Here is a 15,160-nt window from a genome sequence, read left to right as displayed (position 1 = left end):
AAACATGGTTTGAAGAGCCCGCACTGCTCTATGACCGGTCTGTCTAATGTGTGTACATAGGGAGAGATCTATCTATCTCCTGGAATGGTGCGTTGAGAAGCTGGCTTGGGGGCGACCCGGACTAGTGCCTCTCTGCTTACGGTCCCCGGCCGGCTTTTCAAACTATGTTTTCTCTGAAAAACAATGGAGCGTTTCAGAGAAAAACATACTACAATCATGCAGTCAGGCTTTGGTTCATGTAGCCCGTGGATTGGACATCATTAATCCACTGATAGGTTTCCTTTAATCTTATAAGGTGGTTTATGTAATTACTAAGACAGCAGTGTTCGAATAATGAGCTTTTCTTCATGAGCTAATGAGACAGGTTTAGTCCGGTGAGGCATCTTTTACCCCAATCTCTGGCTGTAATTGACAGCATACACACACTCCCCGTTCTGATAGGACCATTATGCAGGCTTTCAATCACACCCATGGAGGCAGGATTAATACGAAGGGGAAAATATGGTCCTCCTTGGGACAAGTTTTTCCTCCATAGCATACGCCCCTCTTCTTCCCGCGCAGCGTCCCAAAGATGGTGCCCGATGGCGGGAAAATGGCTGCTGATGGCGGGAAACGGCTGCGGATGGCGGGAAACTCCACCAAGGTAAGTATTACAGTCTTTCTTCAGGCACGCAGTACCCGTTGGTGGCAGGCACGAAATCCTGCCGACTACGCCAAACTCGACACGCCCCCCTGGGCCGTGTCTGTGTGTGGTTACCCGGAACCGGACCTCTTGTGGATGCTGGGGGTTGTAGTCTCCGTGGCGGCGATCCGGTCCATGCCCAGGGCGGTCAAACCAAATGGCAGTCTATATGCTGAATGTCCGACTACGCCACCCGTGGATTGCGGTCAGAGTGAACCGCCGCTGCAGGGCAGACCGCTGAAGCTGGTGTTGTGGGTGCAGCAGAGGATAGTATAACTCCCCACGGGAGGAGTATAGCCTCAGGGCAGTAAATAGGGATGTTGGTGGTGATGGTGCGTGGGAGCAGCAGTAACCACACAGAGTCTGTCATGCAATTCAGGGTCTTTACTGTTGGTGGTATTAAGGGACCAGTCCGGAATACAGGTTAACAATGGAGGCCTGGTCAGTCTGAGAGCAACTGGGAAATCCCGCTGGTCAGGGGGAGTTTGTAGGCCTACCGTGCTGACTTCACTCTTTCTTGGCTATCCTGCTGTAGTGTAGTGATAGCCCACGTCTCTGAGTGTACCATGTTGTTCTCACCCGTATGACTGGCGACTCGGGCCTTCCGTACTTCTCACCCCTCCGGGGCAGTAGTGGTCCCTCTCGTGTGGCTGAGCCTCCGGGCTTCCTTGGGCCAGAGGACTTGAAGTCCCCTGCGTGGTGGTTTTCTGCTGCTGGGCTTATAACCCTCACAGCCTCGGACTCCAGTGTCCGGCTTTGTAAGTCTCTAGCCAGGATGAGCTCTTCTAGCTCCCCTCCTGGCCTCGTTTTCCTTCTCTGCCTACAGGGACTCCTCAGCCTGCTGCTGACCTGTCCCTATCTGCAACTTCACTGGAACTTGTCTCTAACTGGTCTCTAACTGGTCTCTCTAACCCCGCCCCAGATCCAGTTTATAAATGGCAGGTTTCTCCCCTCCCTGGACTGAGGCAGGAGGTGCTGAATGCTAATTGTCCCCAACCAGGGAACCTCCCGCCTGCTCTCAGACATGACATTGCTGCCACTGTGGCTACCAGACCTGGGGTGCCACATTCCCCCCTAGTGAAATTTAGTACTCTGGGACTAAACACATTTTGCAAAAAGATAACAGGTAATAACAATACAGTAACATATATACAAGAAGTTTAGTCTTTTTAGGTCACGGCGCTCCCGTAACCAGGTGTCCTTTTCACCCAAGATGCAGTTTGAGGGACCCGTCCCAAACCCTCCATGTAGGCCCTAGGGTGGCTACAGGGCTTTGATGATCCGGAGTTGGACCACGTCTTCAGCCACCTCCACGGGTTTTGTGTTCTGTGGTCGTCTTCAAAAGAGGGCACCTTACCAGGTGCAACTATGCACAAGGTACAGTTCGGGTTATTCATTGTCCATAACCTGTTAGTCCATTGAACTAGAAAAACATAATTAGTATACAGGCAACAAACAGTTTAACATTTGCAATGTACAGGCATTTATATCACATTTTTACATTTTCCAGCGAGCGGGCATTTGACCTCTAGTGCTCCTGGTGGACCTATGTAACCCACTGTCTGGTGGTACTCTACTCGAGTCCCCTGTTTCCACCCCCTGTGTACTGGGTGTGTTCGTGTCTGCACTAGAGGTGTTTGCAGATGTTACGGGTAGGTTGGGCAGCTTTCTGCGTACTGTTTGGCTCACCACGGGCATGGCAGGTTCACTACTAGCAGAGGGTTGATTCTCCTGAGCTGCTGGTATGTACTCTTCTGCCTCTGGGGCCACTTGCTCTTCCAACACTACTTGCTCTTCTGCAGGCCCTTGAGGGGCTGGCTGGAGAAAGGTAAGGATGTGTACCACTATAGCGTTGTTGATTTGTGTCCAGGACCGGGGAAATTCTCCGAGCACTGTACTGACCATTTCTTCCCTTTCCGCTGCGGGTTTAGTGCTATCCTGGTCTTCATCAGCGCCTTGCAGCTGCTCAGGACACTTCTTCAGGTGGTCTCTGGAGACAGTGGCTGTGGTCTCTCCTCCATCCTTACTGATAACACATACCTTTGGGTTTTCATGGCTTGAGGGCAGTACGGTGTACGGGTCTTTCACCCACTGGTCATCCAACTTGTGGAGCCGTCTCTTCCTCTTCAAGACCTGCTCTCCAGGTGCCAGGGGAGCAGCATGAGCATGCTGGTTGTAATTCCTCTCTTGCCTCTCTCTTGCTTGATACTTGGTACTGCGGCTGTCGTTCTGTGTCCCAGTCTGCTTCTGGTGAGGTGTCCTCGGGTGTCAGGACTCCCATTTCCAGGTCAATTGGCAGCTTACCAGGTCTTGCACTCATTAGGTAAGCTGGGGTGCAGTTGGTAGAATTTACTGGGATATGGTTATACAAGTCCACCAGATCCGGCAGTTTCTCAGGCCACAGGCTGCGTTACTCCAGGGGCAACGTCTTGAGCAGGTCTAGTACTACCTGGTTCATTTTCTCACACATCCCGTTGGTTTGGGGGTGGTAAGGCGTTGTCCTTATCTTCTTGCAGTCATACAGGTTGCAGAATTCCTGGAAGACTTCAGCCTCGAACGCTGGACCTTGATCAGTCAACACTTGCTCTGGATACCCGTATGGGCGGCAGAAATGCTGCTGAAAGGCTCTGGCGGCCGTCTGAGCTGTTAAGTCTTTGACAGGGACCACCACTAGGAACCGGGAGTAGTGATCTATGATTGTGAGGGCGTAGACGTATCCCGATCTGCTCGGAGCCAGCTTTACGTGGTCCAGGGCCACCAGCTCAAGGGGCTGCTTTGTGATGATGGGCCGCAGGGGAGTCTTCTGGCTTGCACGGTCTTTCCTCCTTAGGTTGCACGGGCCACAGTCTCTGCACCATCTCTCTCTAGCCCCTCTCATGCCTACCCAGAAGAACCACTCACGCAACAGGAACTCCAGCTTCTTCCATCCAAAGTGCCCTGCTCCGTCATGGTATGCTTCTAGGACCATAGCCGCATCCCGCCTTGGGACCACTACCTGCCAGGTCAGCTCGTGTTCGAGAGTTGACGGTTCTGCGGCACAGCCTCCCCTCATAGAGAAACAGCTTGCTCCTCTCCTTCCACAGCTGTTTGGCCTCTTCTGGAGCATCCGGATCAAGGTGGGCATCAGCCTGGGTCTCTCTGTGGGTCTCAGCTTTCTGCTAGCATAAGCAATTACACGTTCTCTGCCCTGCAGGATTTTGGACAGTACGGCTCCTAGCCCTACGTTACTGGCGTCGGTATGGAGGATAAAAGGCTGGCCGTAATCAGGGTAGGCCAGGATCTCATCCCCCGTGAGGGCCATCTTCAGCTGGCGGAAAGACTCCTCCTCCAGCTTGTCCCACTTAAAGGGCGGCTTCTGACTTTTAGTCTTCGACTGACCTAACAGGAGGTCCTGCATAGAGGCTTCCATTTTGGTGAACCCGGAGATGAATCTTCGGTAGTAGCCTACCAACCCGAGGAACTGCCGCACTTCCTTTATGCTGGAGGGTCTTGGCCAGTCCTTAATCACCGTGATCTTGTCAGGGTCTGGGGCTACTCCGTCAGCACTCACCACGTGTCCCAGGTACTGTACTTTTGGCTTCAGTAGATGACACTTGGAGGGTTTCACCTTTGGTCCGAAGCCTGCCAGGGCATCGAACACCTCTGCCAGGTGCTTTAGATGGTCCTCATAAGTCTTGGAATACACGATGACATCGTCCAGGTAGAGTAGGACCGTCTCGAAATTTCTGTGCCCCAGGCAGCAGTCCATCAGCCTCTGGAAGGTCCCTGGTGCGTTGCAGAGTCCGAACGGCATACAGTTGAATTCACTGAGACCCATCGGGGTGGTGAAAGCGGTTTTCTCCTTGTCTGACTCTGCTACAGGAACCTGTCAGTACCCGCTAGTGAGATCCAAAGTAGAGAAGAAGTTAGCAGATTTTAACGCAGCCAAAGACTCCTCTATCCTAGGTAATGGGTACGCATCTTTGTGTGTTATTCTGTTGACCTTTCTATAATCTACACACATCCTCATCGTGCCATCTTTCTTTTTTACAAGAACTAGAGGAGCTGCCCAGGGGCTACAGCTATCCCTGATCACCCCAGCCTCCTACATTTCTCGTAACATACCCTTGGCATTCTGATAGTGTGCAGGCCGGTATCTCTCTTTTATGGGTGGATGGTCTCCTGTGGGGATTTGGTGTTCCACCCCCTTTACTTGCCCAAAGTCTAGCGGGTGTTTGCTAAAGACTCTTTCGTACTCCTGAACCACCCGGTAGACTCCCTGTTTCTGGTGTGGGGGAGTGGAGCCAGTGCCCACGTTCTGGCACCAGTCCTCCATTTGTTTTTTAGAGCCGTTACCTTCCTCTTGGGGAGATGGAGGCAAGGGTTCCACAGCTTTTACAGAGTTTTGGTTAATGGTGAACAATTTGGCTAGAGTGGCATACCGGAGCAAGTGTACTTCTCTTTCCCCAATATTTAGGATGCGGACGGGTACCCTCCCATGGCGGACATCAACCACCCCCCGTGCTGTCAAAATGGTGGGCCTACTGTCTGAGTAAACGGGTTCTACCATAGCTTGGTAGTCTCTACCTCTAAACCCGACTGCAGTCCGGCACCAGATCATCATTTCACTTTTTGGGGGCATGGCGATAGGGAACGGGTCACTCATCCTAACGCTACCAATCTCACCACCAGACAGTTCTACCTGTTGCCGCTTCATCAGGGCTCTGATCTCCTTTTGTAAGACACGCTGCTGGCTGGAGCTGGCATTCATTGCATCCTGCAGTAATATAACAATTATCTCTGAAAGACAATTTTCAATAACGTTAGTACCCAAGGTTATTTTAGGGTGACTTTCACGACGGTCAATGTCCACAATAATCAGTCCTTGAGCCGGCAGTTCGACTTTACCAATTTTGATGGTCACCTCCTTGAACCCCACCTGCGGCACGGGCTGACCATTGCCGGCGATGATGCTCAAATCATTATCTGGGTAGCGGGTAATATCCGTGTCATCCCAGTACCGCTTGAAAAGTACATAGGGGATGGTGGTTACCTGTGACCCGGTGTCCAACAGTGCACTCATGGGAATGCCAACCAGTACCACAGGCAAGACCGGTCGTCCCCCCACATACTTGTTACGCCAGTTTGACGGGCCTGATGATCTTACGCCTGGGGGTTGGCCCTCTGCCCCAGGTTGGGCTAGTTTAAATTACAGTACCTCGCAATATGTCCTGGCTGGCTGCAGCAGCGGCAGATGGGTTGTCCATCCTGGTCGTAGCGGTCCATTGGCTTCCCTCTGGACGGTGGGATCCTCTTCTGTCAGCGCCACGGGACGTCCTCCGGACTGGTAGCCAGCTGGATCTTTCCTGGAGAGGATACCTGTAACTACTGTCCTGGTTAGCGCGGCAACGCTCTTGGTCAGTTCTTGGATCTGATGGTGCAAGTCTGCAGCCGGGTCTTTGCCCAAAGCCTGTGCATCAGCTCCCACAGGCTCTGCAGACAAGGGCGCCGCCTCCTGGTGATAGGTGATAGCAGGGCGCCTATGGGTTACAGCGCCACCTGGTGCCGGTTTCCGGAGCACCCGGATGGCCCTGTCTTTGAACTGTGCAAAGTCTAACTCAGGGTTCTGCAGAGCCATTAGGCGTAACTGGGTTCAGTGGGCGCTGGACAGCAGACCCTCAATGAATTGTTCAGTCAGCAGTTTATCTGCATTCCGCACACTGTCAGGGTCTGCCTGCTTAATGGCTCTCAGGGCCTCTTGCAAATTCAAAGCATAGTCTCTTATACTGTCTTGGGCCCGCTGCTTGCACCCATAAAATCTCATTTTGATCTCTGCTGAGGTGCGGGTATCAAAAGTGTCCTTTAGACGGGCTAAAATCTCCTTCACGGTTCCCTTGTCCCTGACTGACCAGGACTTTACTTCTCGTTGGGCCGCGCCGGTTAACTGGCCTATCAGTATGCTCACTTTTTGTTCCTCCGTCAGGGGGTACACTTTGAATAGGCTATACAGTCTCTCTTTAAAGTCGCTCAGGGTATGCGACTCCCCTGAGTACTGGGGCAACCAGGCCGCTCCGGGGATATAAGGCATCGTGAACAGCATTACTGCGGCAGCGGCCACGCTGGCGGTGGCAGTTCCCTCCGCTTCCGACATCTTCTTCCCCCCTAGTCAACCTTGGCCTACCTTCCGTTGCTTTTCTTCTGTAGGCAGCGGCTCCGCAGGTGACCGTCGGGGTTGAGGACCTTGCGTCGCGTCTGTTATGTTCTGCTACCAGAGCTAAGGAAAGAGAGGAGATCTGTCCCTACTATAGGACTCAGCTGAATCCCTACGATGTAACAGGGAACCTGATCCTGCGATCAGACCTGCTAAAGTCCTAATCTAGTCTGTACGGAGACCTATAGATGTGGGGAGGGAATCCCTACAAGTACTAAGGACTGGGAGGAATATGGGACACCTCCTAACAGAAATAGTAGCAGACAGACGAACAAACAAAATAGATAGAACATAGAGGTCCGTAGACCAAGCAAACTAACAGAGTTAGATACAGAGCACAGGCTAGCTAGAAAGTAGATATACAATGAAGTCCAGCAAAGCCAGAAGGGCGGAGCAGGATTAAATAGGCCAACAAGGTCATGTGACCAGCAAAGGAAAAAAAACCTAACAGCAAGGTTCTAACAGTACCCCCCCCTTCTAAGAGGATCCTCCGGATCCCCTAGGACCAGGCTTATCAGGAAATCTCCTGTGAAACGCTCTGATAAGTCTGGACGCGGAAACATCATCTGACCTCACCCAAGAGTTATCCTCGGGTCCGAAACCTTTCCAGGCCACAAGATACTGCAAACTACCTCTATACCGTCTAGAGTCAAGGATGCGAGAAATTTCATATTCCCCGTCCTCCACCACCGGAGGAACAGAGGCAGAGGCGTCACCATCCGACACAACAGCTTTTTTTAACAGAGAGACATGAAAGACTGGATTAATTCTCCAGGAGGTAGGAACCTCCAACCTAACAGCAGATTGGTTGACAACCTGAAGCACCTTAAAGGGCCCTACAAACTTGGGACCCAATTTCTTAGAAGGAATCCTCAACCGCAGATTCCTAGAGGACAACCAAACCATGTCACCAACAGCGAACAAAACCTCCTGTCGTTTCCTATCAAAGTAGTCTTTAGATTTTCTGTTGGCCTCCTGAAGATTACCACGCACATCCGTCCAAACTCTTTCCAAATCACCGGAAAAATTCTCCTCCTCAGGCACGGCAGATCCCAACTTGGAGAACGACCCAAACGACGGATGTCTCCCAGAACAACAAAAAAAAGGCGAACAACCAGCAGAAGAAGATGTATGATTGTTCAGAGCAAATTCGGCAAGTGGCAGAAACTCAGACCACCCCTCTTGATTGTCTGCCACAAAACAACGCAAGAACTGCTCAACATCCTGGTTTTTCCTTTCTGTCTGGCCATTAGATTCAGGATGATATCCGGACGAAAACGACAAATGAATTCCCAACCTGTCACAAAAGGCACGCCAAAAACGAGCCACGAACTGAGGACCCCTATCAGAAACAATGTCAGTAGGAACGCCATGAAGTCTGACAATTTCCTTGACAAAGGCCTTAGCGAGAGTTTTAGCGCAGGGCAGTTTGACGAAGGGAACCAAGTGACACATCTTGCTAAAACGGTCCACGACCACCCAGATGACAGTAAAACCCTCAGAGGGGGGAAGGTCAGTTATAAAGTCCATAGCCAAATGTGTCCAAGGAGCACTGGGGACCTCCAAAGGACAAAGCAACCCCGCAGCAGGAGTATGTGAGGACTTAGATCTAGCACATATAGTACATTGGCGCACCCACTTAATGACTTCCTTCTGCCATCCAGGCCACCAAAAACTGCGACCCACCAGTCTCTTGGTCTCAGAGATTCCGGGATGACCTGCCAACCGAGATTCGTGACACTCAACAAACAAATCTCTCCTAAAGGTCCCAGGCACAAACAACCTCCCATGAGGAGTGTTAGATGGGGCATTCTCCTGAGCTTTAAGAATCTCATCTTCCAAAACGGAGTCTAAAGCAGCTATCACAACACCTTCTTGTAAAATGTTTTCCTCTTTCTCAGCACCGACTATGGGAGAAAAACTGCGAGACAAGGCATCCGCCTTAACATTCTTAGTACCAGGGATGTAAGTAACGGAGAAATTAAACCGCGAGAAAAACAGTGCCCACCTAGCCTGACGGGCATTCAGGCGCTTGGCAGCATCAAGATATATCAGATTTTTATGATCCGTAAGAACCTGAACGGGAAATTCCGCACCTTCCAAGAAGTGGCGCCAGTGTTCAAATGCGAGTTTAATAGCCAATAATTCCCGATTACCAATATCGTAATTCAATTCAGTCTCCAAAAATTTTTTTGAAAAAAAGGCACAGGGATGTAATCCATCCCCGTTATCCTGAGACAATACTGCGCCAACCCCCACAGAGGAAGCATCAACCTCAACCAAAAACGGCCTAGTAACATCAGGCTGCATAAGGATGGGAGCAGAGGTGAACCTCTCTTTGAGATACACAAAAGCTTCAATGGCCTCAGAAGACCACTGAACCGCATCAGCACCTTTCCTGGTGAGATCAGTCAGAGGTTTGACAATACTAGAAAAAATTTTTATGAATTTTCTATAGTAATTGGCGAAACCCAAAAACCTCTGTATCGATTTCAAACCAATAGGCCTAGGCCATTCCTGCACAGCCTGAACCTTAACCGGATCCATCTCAAAACCTTTGCTGGAGATAATGTAGCCCAAAAAACTAATTCTCTGTACAGCGAACTCACATTTCTCCAGCTTAGCAAAAAGCGAATTGTCCATTAATAACTGTAATACCTCACGCACGCTCCGCCAATGAGACTCCAGATCTGGCGAATAAATCAAAATGTCATCCAAATACACAACCACATTTTTACCGATCAAAGGTCTAAGGATGTCATTAATCAGATTCTGAAAAAATGCAGGAGCATTAGTAAGACCAAAAGGCATAACCAGATTCTCAAAATGACCCACAGGAGTGTTAAAAGCAGTCTTCCATTCATCACCCTCCTTCATGCGCAACAGATTGTATGCCCCCTTAAGGTCAATTTTAGAGAACCACTTGGCCCCCAATAACTGGTTAAACAGATCAGGAATCAATGGCAGTGGGTAAGGATTGCGTACCGTAATTTTGTTAATCTCACGAAAATCCAGACAAGGACGTAAACCGCCGTCCTTTTTTTTTACAAAAAAAAAATCCAACCGCCACAGGAGACTTAGAGGGCCTAATGTGACCGGCGGCCAAGCTTGTCTGTATGTATTCCTCCAAAGCCTTCCTCTCAGGAATAGTAAGGTTAAATAAACGACTCTTAGGAAGAGTCGCTCCAGGGACAAATTCAATAGAACAATCATAGTCTCTATGGGGAGGCAAAACCTGCGATTCTTTCTCAGAAAAAACTCTCCAAAAATCCTGAATAGGAACAGGCAATTCTCCCCTATCCAAAGCTGCAATACGCCCGTTACAACACTTGTCATAACATTTATGGCTCCAGGATTTAATTTCACAGGTAGACCAATCCAGTACAGGATTGTGAAATTTTAACCAGGGCAAACCCAATATTACTGGAGAAGGCAAGTTATTCAACACTACCAAATCCAATTTCTCATGGTGAACACCATTAATAGTGAGAGGAAATTCACTGACCTTGAGAGTAATATTCTTCAAAGGGGAACCATCCACAGAAACCACAGCAATGGGGGATGATAAAGGTTCAGGTTTTAAATTGAATTTTTCCACGAATCCCCCATCAATTACATTCAGTGTAGACCCGCAATCAACAAACACCCGAAATTCCATTAATTTTTCCTGAGCAATCGTGGAAGCAGCTAAAAATATACCCTTGGAATTTAAACAGGCAATACGGGCGTGACTGACCATTTTTTTTTTCTTTCTTCATACGAAGCTCACAGCCTTTAATCAAATGACCAGATTTTCCGCAATAGAAACACAAGCCTTCCGAAAAACGACGGTCTTTTTCTTGAGAGCGAGGTGCCACCGATCCAATCTCCATCGGTTCACCACTGTTAGTACACACATTATCATAACCAGAAACTGACATAGCAGAGGATTTGCTCTCATTAACCCTAGCACGCAGTCTTCTATCCACCCGTATAGCTAATTGCATAGCCTGTTGCAAATCCTCAGGTGTAGGATAAGCAATTAGCAGGTCTTTAACCCTTTCACTGAGCCCAGCAAGAAATAGACTTTTCAGAGCAGAATCGTTCCACCCTGTTTGAGTGGACCAACGACGAAAATGTGTACAATATTTTTCCACATTACCTGATCCTTGTTTTAAACATCTCAACTCAGTCTCAGCTGATGCGACACGGTCAGGATCATCATATAATAGTCCCAAAGCAGAAAAAAAACTATCCACTGATCTGAAGCATGAATCACTAGATTGCAAAGAAAAGGCCCACTCCTGAGGCTCTTTGCGCAAAAGTGACATTATGAACCCTACGCGCTGGGATTCATCCCCAGAGGACTTAGGTCTCAAACGAAAATACAATAAGCAAGCATTTTTAAATGAAAAAAATTCTCGGTGTTCACCAAAAAATAAATCCGGCAAACATACCTTAGGCTCCAAGAAATGTGCTCCAGGACAGTTACTCACGTGCTGACGGAGCTCGGCCACCTCCAGAGAGAGTCCCTGCAGGCGATGAGCCAAATCCTGAACCGACACCATGATGGAACAGAAAAATCTTTCCTTAGAGAATTTGCTGGCTGGACTTACTGTTATGTTCTGCTACCAGAGCTAAGGAAAGAGAGGAGATCTGTCCCTACTATAGGACTCAGCTGAATCCCTACGATGTAACAGGGAACCTGATCCTGCGATCAGACCTGCTAAAGTCCTAATCTAGTCTGTACGGAGACCTATAGATGTGGGGAGGGAATCCCTACAAGTACTAAGGACTGGGAGGAATATGGGACACCTCCTAACAGAAATAGTAGCAGACAGACGAACAAACAAAATAGATAGAACATAGAGGTCCGTAGACCAAGCAAACTAACAGAGTTAGATACAGAGCACAGGCTAGCTAGAAAGTAGATATACAATGAAGTCCAGCAAAGCCAGAAGGGCGGAGCAGGATTAAATAGGCCAACAAGGTCATGTGACCAGCAAAGGAAAAAAAACCTAACAGCAAGGTTCTAACAGCGTCCTGGTGATGTCAGCGTCCGCTCGGCTCCTTTCAGAACGTTGCGCAGCGTCCGTGCGTAAGGCGGGGCTACAGTTCTCGCACGCTTTTGTCGTCCACGCCCCTCTCCTTCCCGCACGGCGTCCCAAAGATGGAGCCCGATGGCGGGAAAATGGCTGCGGATGGCGGGAAACGGCTGCGGATGGCGGGAAACTCCACCAAGGTAAGTATTACAGTCTTTCTTCAGGCACGCAGTACCCGTTGGTGGCGGGCACGAGATCCTGCCGACTACGCCAAAGTCGACGCGCCCCCTGGGCCGTGTGTGTGTGGGGTTACCCGGAACCGGACCTCTTGTGGATGCTGGGGGTTGTAGTCTCCGTGGCGGCGATCCGGTCCGTGCCCAGGGCGGTCAAACCAAATGGCAGTCTATATGCTGAATGTCCGACTACGCCACCCGTGGATTGCGGTCAGAGTGAACCGCCGCTGCAGGGCAGACCGCTGAGGCTGGTGTTGTGGGTGCAGCAGAGGATAGTATAACTCCCCACGGGAGGAGTATAGCCTCAGGGCAGTAAATAGGGATGTTGCTGGTGATGGTGCGCGGGAGCAGCAGTAACCACACGGAGTCTGTCATGCAATTCAAGGTCTTTACTGTTGGTGGTATTAAGGGACCCGTCCGGAATACAGGTTAACAATGGAGGCCTGGTCAGTCTGAGAGCAACTGGGAAATCCCGCTGGTCAGGGGGAGTTTGTAGGCTTACCGTGCTGACTTCACTCTTTCTTGGCTATCCTGCTGTAGTGTAGTGGTAGACCACGTCTCTGAGTGTACCATGTTGTTCTCACCCGTATGACTGGCGACTTGGGCCTTCCGTACTTCTCACCCCTCCGGGGCAGTAGTGGTCCCTCTCGTGTGGCTGAGCCTCCGGGCTTCCTTGGGCCAGAGGACTTGAAGTCCCCTGCGTGGTGGTTTTCTGCTGCTGGGCTTATAACCCTCACAGCCTCGGACTCCAGTGTCCGGCTTTGTAAGTCTCTAGCCAGGATGAGCTCTTCTAGCTCCCCTCCTGGCCTCGTTTTCCTTCTCTGCCTACAGGGAATCCTCAGCCTGCTGCTGACCTGTCCCTATCTGCAACTTCACTGGAACTTTTCTCTAACTGGTCTCTAACTGGTCTCTCTAACCCCGCCCCAGATCCAGTTTATAAAGGGCAGGTTTCTCCCCTCCCTGGACTGAGGCAGGAGGTGCTGCATGCTAATTGTCCCCAACCAGGGAACCTCCCACCTGCTCTCAGACATGACATTGCTGCCACTGTGGCGACCAGACCTGGGGTGCCACACATATGTGACGCAGCAGAATAAATACTCGTTCTTCATACACTGCCGTGCTAGTAATCACATAAAATACTTTATCTGATTAAAGAAATCAGCACCAATAACACTATAGTAGAACTTGGGGACTGTCAGGCATCCTAACAGGTTCATTTTAATATTAAGAGTTTGGCAGAATTTTTAATAAACAAACAAACCTCTATGATAAAACTAATTATTGCTTTATGTCCGTTGGGACTTGTTCTTTTTTTCTGTTTTAGGAGCAGACAATTGAAATTCATGCCCCAAATAGATTTGTTTGCTAACACATGCAAAAAGTGGCAGGGGAGCCCCATTAATTAGCGGGTATGTTTGGTATCTTTTTTTGGAAGGAAAGAAAAACTGACAGCAAACAGAAACCAAACTAGATAAACTAGATAAACCACATAGTAATTAATTGACCCCTCTGTTTCTGTTTGCATCAGTTCACAAATTCCATTTGTATGTTTCTAAAAACAAAACAGACAAATGGCCTTACTAAATTTGTTGAACATAATACTAATTAAAATTGGATGTACTCAAAGCTTCTAGAATAAGATGTCTTCTATTGTAGTGAATAGAGACATGTCCAATCACTGCAACTATAAAAGGGTGAAATAGACAGAAGGGGTCAGAGTCCATCTTACTGGCCAAGAGGGCAATGTGTGCAGATTGTAACTGTCATGTCCGATGATTTGGAAATCATACAGACAGTATTGTATTATCATTGTGTTGTTATATTGTGCTGTTTCATTGCTATGCAATAAGGTTTGCTCTCTTAGACGTTTGTCCTTCCTTTCTCCCTGTCTCTCTGATGTAACTCTGATGTCAGTAACTCCTCCATTCTTCCTTATTACTGTCTATCAGCCATCTTAGAAGCCCATGTGTTTGCAGCTCTGGTCAGAAAAGTCGTTTTTACCTACTGTATGTTTGCATAGCTACAAGAATTCAGCTGGAAAATAAATCTTCTGGAATCTCCTACAGTGCCTCCTACAGTCGAGTTCAAGCTATCTGATGATGTATCTACGTGTGAGTACTGGTTTTATACTGAGACAGCCTAGAAATGGTGTCTCAAATGCCCTACACTTGCAGCCTAGCTATGCAGTCAGAATAGTGAAAAAGACTTTTGCCAGATTTATCTGTAAGGCTGACTGCCCATAATGTGGATTTAATGCATTTCCGCGACGGCATTAAAAACGCTTGTTAAGTTGTCTGCCATGTTTCCCAATGATAATCCGCACATGCTGCGGAAATTTCCGCTGCGGATTATCATTGCGGAAAAATCCGCAGCACAACCATTTCTTGTGCATAATCGCGGCAAAATCACCACCATTGACTTGCATTGAACCGCATAACATCCGCATGTATACATGTATGCATGCGGATGTTATGCAGTTCAATGCATGGATGGTTCCCGGGTCTTGAGAAGAGGAGACTCTCCTCCAGACCCGGGTACCATTAGTAAAAAAAGAATTAAAATGTAAAAAATAAAAAAAAACATTATACTTACCTCTCCGGTGGCCCCCGCTCTCCTCTCCGGTGGTGTCCTCTGTCCTCGGCATCCCGCGGTGTTCTGAAAGGACCTGTGGTGACGTCATTTAGCCGTCTGACCTGTCAGCTGACTAAATGACGTCACCGCAGGTCCTTTCAGAACACTGCGGGATACAGAGGACGCCACCGGAGAAGGAGACCGGGGGCCACCGGAGAGGTACAGTAAGTATAATGGGTTTTTTTTTTACGTTTTAATTCTTTTTTTTACTATTGATGCTGCATTTAAATCAGCATAAGTTGGTCACACAATATAAATCCATGCCAGTTGCAGGGATTTATATTGTGTAACCAACTTGTCAATCACTTCTCCAAGTGATGCTCAAAATCGTTCGGAAAAGCGCTTGAAAAAACGCATGTAAAAATGCTGAAAAAACGCTTGACAAACGCTTCTACATGGCAGG

The 15,160-nt window shown here is 48.9% G+C and overlaps 1 protein-coding gene across 4 annotated transcripts in view; it reads right to left on the bottom strand.

Moving 5' to 3' along the window:
* Window positions 1-15,160, bottom strand: part of ANO4 (anoctamin 4) — a 344,842-nt gene that overhangs the window by 44,419 nt on the left and 285,263 nt on the right. The gene's annotated exons all lie outside the window — the stretch shown is intronic.

This window comes from Phyllobates terribilis, unplaced genomic scaffold (assembly GCF_046119375.1).
Source record: "Phyllobates terribilis strain yellow unplaced genomic scaffold, ASM4611937v1 Scaffold_11__3_contigs__length_659146591, whole genome shotgun sequence".
Lineage (NCBI taxonomy): Eukaryota > Metazoa > Chordata > Amphibia > Anura > Dendrobatidae > Phyllobates > Phyllobates terribilis.
This window is presented reverse-complemented; position numbering and strand designations above follow the sequence as displayed.